The sequence below is a fragment of the Phoenix dactylifera genome, chromosome 1 (assembly GCF_051530095.1).
Source record: "Phoenix dactylifera cultivar Ajwa chromosome 1, Ajwa_hap1_PhDact_Kaust_v1.1, whole genome shotgun sequence".
Lineage (NCBI taxonomy): Eukaryota > Viridiplantae > Streptophyta > Magnoliopsida > Arecales > Arecaceae > Phoenix > Phoenix dactylifera.
Window position 1 is genome coordinate 38445572 of NC_143190.1, and position 5579 is coordinate 38451150.

General features: G+C 37.5%; 1 long non-coding RNA gene across 1 annotated transcript; it reads left to right on the top strand.

Moving 5' to 3' along the window:
* Nucleotides 1-4769, top strand: LOC120110871 (uncharacterized). Its single transcript, XR_016413309.1, has 5 exons — nucleotides 1-380; nucleotides 524-713; nucleotides 1355-1399; nucleotides 1964-2058; nucleotides 4448-4769. It is a non-coding gene; the product is annotated as an uncharacterized LOC120110871 (long non-coding RNA).
* The last annotated feature ends 810 nt before the right edge of the window (nucleotides 4770-5579 follow it).

Below are 5579 nucleotides of genomic sequence, written 5' to 3' on the forward strand. Positions count from 1 at the left end.
GGCGATGAACCGTACATATTAATAATTAGTACCTCTTCCCTCCTCGTGCTCGCCTCCATCTTCTTCTTCTACTCCTTCGTCGCCTCTCTCGAGAAGTTCCTCACCTCCCGGCGCCCTGTCTCCGCCGGATCTTCCTCCGTCGCGGCCGACGCGGGCGGAGCCGCGGTAAAAGCGCTCGATGACAAGATCTGGGGGAAGGAAACAGAGAGGCTTTATGGGGATCCGGCGGATCCGTGGTCGGGCTGTCGGTGGTTAGGGTTTATGTGTACGAGATGCCGGCCAAGTTCACCTACGATCTTCTCTGGCTCTTCAGGAATACCTATAAGGAGACGACGAATTTGACGTCCAACGGAAGCCCCGTTCATCGCCTCATCGAACAGGTTTTTTTGCTCTGCCTCTCTTTTTCTTTATCTTGATGCTCCAAGAACCCTAGTTCTCAGCTTCTTTTCGGGTTTCTTGTCTTTGTGACGTACGACAAACCCTTGTTTGAGGTTATTGCTTGGTTGTCTTTGTGAAATTGCAGTTGTTGGTATGTGCTGCTTGTGAGGCCGCAATCAGAGTGGAAAAGAATGAATACTTCAGTCCATACAAGATGAAATGAAAAATCTGCATAGATAGAGAGGTGCAGAGAAAGGAGGAAAAGAGAAGGAGAAATGGTAGGGATCGTAGCACGCTTCCAAGGCTACATGACGAGACCCCAACCCTCTCTTCTGGTACCACTTCTTTCCCTTTTACTCTCCTTCCTGCATAAAAACAAAAAGCTTTCCTCTGTTCTCTATTCCTCCTTTGTTGAGTCATAAGCAATTAGGAAGTAAAGTATCACTTCATTCTCTCTCATTCTCAGCTCCAAAACCTTGTGCTCTGGGCAACTTACTGTAATCACTGCCACACTTTCTAGGGATTTATCCATACCTTTATTGGGGAATAAGCACTGTAAAGATTAGCTGCCTTAAGTAATCTTTTCTCAAATTTGGATACTATTACTTTTGTTTATGTCGGAAATTGCATTGAAAAATCTTATGAAAATATGCATGCATTTAATGATCTGCACACTTCTGTACATGGTTGTGTATCCATCTGCCATTTATGCTTCCTATTGGTGCTGGATCGCATATTAATTTCTAAAATGGAATTTTGCCTGTATCTAGTCCTGTTACACACTCCAGTTGATAAATTGTAGTTAATTGTGAGCTTTTTCAAATCCATCGATGCCATAAAGAACAAATTTGATTGGCACAGGTAGTATCACTGTCTGCTGCATAAAGACACTAACCATGCTATAAATATTATCTGGGTATTCTGAAAGGTTAAAATGTTTTGTCGAGTGAGGAACTTACAAGACGTCTTTCTGCAGGTACTTAATCGACAAGTGGTGAAATCTGATTCTGCAACTATTAAGGTACATTTTTGACACTTAGTCACCATACTGAAGCTGGTCCAGTGGATTAAGTTAGGAGACTACTGAAATGGCTCTGGTTGCAATTTGTATGTTTCACTGTTCTTACAAATTTTGTGCTTCTTGTAACTGAGGGTTGACATTGTAATGGAACAAAGTTTTTGATTGTACCTTAAACCTGTGTTTAGTACTCGAGGAATTATGGGATTCCATTACGCAGTTAGCAGATCCTTTGTTATTCAGTGATCGCTATGGTGTTGTGTCTTGTTGTCATGCTCTTTGGAACTAGAATGTTTGGTCTTTATATGGTTTGGAACTTCAAAAATCAAAATCTTCAATTGTTATTTGATTGAAGAATTAATTATCTTCAACCATTGCTTTTCTTTGGTTTTTTCCTTTTCATTTTTAGGTTTGAGTTTGTTCTTTCCTGGATCTCTGTTTCTTCACTATTGTAATCCTCAGACAGGATTACATCATTTTGCATCATTTTCTAATTAAGTATTTTGCATCATTTTGGTTTTGACATTTAGGGTTATGCTTGTTCTTGTTTCCTACATGCATATGCAGGATTAAAAGACGTAAAGTGGAGAGCTTGGAGGGCATAAAAGAGCTTCAGGGATCAGTGATGATCGAGACAAATCAAGAAAATATTGGTATTATTGGTTAGTATCTTGATTGTGAAGCAAAAAAAAAATTCTGTTTTCCAAATATAGGAATCTTTACTTACCAAACACAAAAAGGAAACTCTAAAAATACTGTTTTCAGAAATGAAATCTAGGTTGAGACAATACGTTCATTCAAAAAATACATATTTGAAGAAATGGAGAAATACCAGAGCAAAATTTGTTAGCCTATGCTAGGATGTTTTTATATTATAGATTGCTTGTTATGATCAAAGATACAATAATTTTAGTCAAGAATTGAGTTTAATCATGGAAGGAGAATCAACTTATTGATTAGAATAGAAATATAAAGTACATGTTGCAGCTATTTCAGCTACATATAATAATGTTGAGAATGCTAATTATAAAGATAGGAATGAGATCTTTGCAATTAATAATTTTCATTTTGCATATACTGCTTAAGCCTCTTGGAAGTCATGCTTTTCAATTCCCTGTCTACTTTTCCTGCTCGTCCTATACTTATCTTTCCTTACCTGGCCGACCATAATAAGGCCATAGCGAAATGACCTGTAGCCGAAGGTGTTTACTATTCATATTTGTAATTGATGCGGAGATTTGCAAAAAATTGAGAATGTGGGTTTATAACTTCGTGACATGTCAAACTCTCAAAGAAGAATACTGCCTTTACTGAAAAATTGGAAGTACTTTTGTAATAAGGAAGTAGATGACAGGGAAGTAATAGCATGTAAATCCATCCGAAATAGTTGGAGGAAACTTATTTATGGTTGTGGTTTTGTGGAAATATAGGCAGGGAAGTGGACATCCGCACACACATATACACAGAAACACACACCCAAAAAAAAAAAACAAAAAGCAAAAAGAGGTACTAAGCTAGCAGGTGTGGAAATGGTTTTTGCAGAGATTTCAAAGTGGTTGCAGGACCCTAGATAGAGTTTTCAAGTTCTAGGTTCTATAGGTCCACGCATGGTGCCCAAATCCAAAAGACCAGTAGATGTAGTTGAAATAGTTGACATGATGGATCAATTTTTGTGTAACACCTTATTAGAATAACCAGATAAATTGTTTCTTTTGATTTTTTATCATATTGTATGCAGCATATGGATCCTGTCGTGTTGGAAGTAATGCAGATCCAACTTGTTTGTAGAACAAAAATTATCCCACTTTCCTGTTTGTGAATGAGCTTCCTCAAAACCATGATTACTTCAAGCTCCTTCAAATTTAATCATAATATTTAAATATTTAGGAGCCCGATAAGAACCAATCTCTTTCACATTGTTAGACTTTGCGGAGGCTATAATCCTTAGCTTTATGAAGACTGAAGGTTTGCTCAAGAATTTGGCAGAGGATGGTCAAACAATTACTAACTAATATTTTGTGTTTTGACAATGTCCTATAATCCATTCTACTTTGTGTGCCACTCTTAAGTGCAGAATCTTGGGAAGTACAAAAACATCTATTGTCTGAAAGTGCATAACTAAGTTCATTGTAGAACACTAAATTGTCCAACCAAAAAAGTGAAAGTTAAAAATTTTGCAGCAAACGAACTTATCTTTCAACATTTGTTTAGTAACTGTTCCGTGACTTTTTCAGTTATTGGGTTTCAGAGTTCAGATATAATGGTGGTCAAAGACACTTCACCACAGGCTTCCAGACTTAGTCACCTGATTAAGAAATCAGAACAGGTCAAAGCTATATGTGATTTGAAAACGAGCCGCTCAAAACAGTCATTGTATGTAACGTAGGAATCATAAAAAGATTTGAAAAATATTTGAGTCAGAAGGGAAACGGTACTCAGCACCGTTTGATATTCTTATAGCCATGGCCTGCTGAGCATTCCCAAAGCATGTCCCAGGTGTTCCATGATTTGGGGAACTAGATTGAGTCGTTTTCCAAGATGCATTTCTTAGCATGTAAGGTTTCTGGTAAATATGTTTTTGAATAGTTTTCGAGTTCTACAATATCACTATCATGGTGCTGGCTATTTCTAAGGATACTTCATCTTCAAGAAAGCAATTTTTGTCAAAAGAACTTCGACACTATCTTGGTTACGTCATTTTTTTGATTCTTATGGTATAGCATTTGAGCATGCCAAGAATAGATAAATTTCTTAATTTAGTAACAACTTGTCAGTGTACAGCATCAGAAAGGCACTTTGGCATTGTGCTTTATTTTACCGCCTCAAAATTGATTACTTTTATATGATCTTTTACATTTTAGTTTTTTACTATAAATTCTACTTTTAGTGCTTTAGCAACCTTCAACTATTATTTTGCTGCTGTAATTAAACTTTGGGTCATCTATGCTTCTACATCTTAGTAATTGTTAAAGTTTTTACATAGTGATGAGCAAGACTTACACTTTATAGTCAACTAAAGCTTACGCAAGCAAACTGAATATTCTACTACAGGTACATCTAAGAAACTGGCAGATGAGGATTCATGCCCTCCACATCCTGGATTTTATAAAGGCTTGTGCTTGAGATGTGGTCAGCTAGTGGAGGATGATGGGCCTATGCTTTCACTTGACTACATTACTAAGGTGCAATGCTCAAAATTATACTACAGAGCTGTAATATAATCATGATATAGTAACTTTATGTTTCTTATATAATGCAAATGGTAGTGAGGTGGACTGGGTTAGCAGCTTAATGATGCTTACCTAGGTGTATAAGCGATGTTTGTCCTCGAAATGGTCTGGAATGTGGATAACTTATTTTCATTTTAGGCTCACATCCTGCTTCCACATATTTAATTCTAAATAAAATGGTCACATCTTGCATACTGGTGCCAAGAAGTGCCCATTTTTCACAAATTCAGCCTGGTTAGCAGCATGGAGTCGTTGTCAAATTTGAACAGGTTGCATCAGAAACCATATGCAGCTGACAATCTGTCATTCTTATTATTCTGAACTCAATCACCACAGGGTCCTGCATCCTGTCAATTTTCTCCTGCATTGTTTTGGGTTGTGGTGTAATTCTGTGTGCACCATACTTTCATATTCAACCTGTTTGGATGTGATCAGTGTTCAGAAACATGAACCCCAACTCAATTGTACCTAACCCCTTCTCATACAAATCCTACTTCGTTCAGATTTTTTTTTAATGTTAGTAATGGTTAAGGGTTCTATGATATGAACCCTTAATTTTTTATAATTTACATTCGCATTTTTATTTTTTTTAAAAAATAGCAATCCGACGCTTTAAAGCGTTGGTAAATAAAAATTGTGGGACGCCCTACGCCGACGCTTTAAAGTGTCGGTAAACTGGAAGCCTACGCTGACGCTTTAAAGCGTCGGTAAACGTGAAGCCTACGCCGACGCGTTAAAAATACATTTGCCGACTGTCACGCCCCGAACCCAACACCCGGGTCCGGTACGCGACCGGCCGCATGAGCCCTAGAGCAGTGCCCTAAAGATCATGCAAGGCCTATGTTTAACAAAATTCCAATAAATCCACGATTAATTTAATAATTCAAATAGACAAGTCCGACATATCCAAATAAACAAATTGGTTCAATTACAAGATCCTCAAATGTTCATCG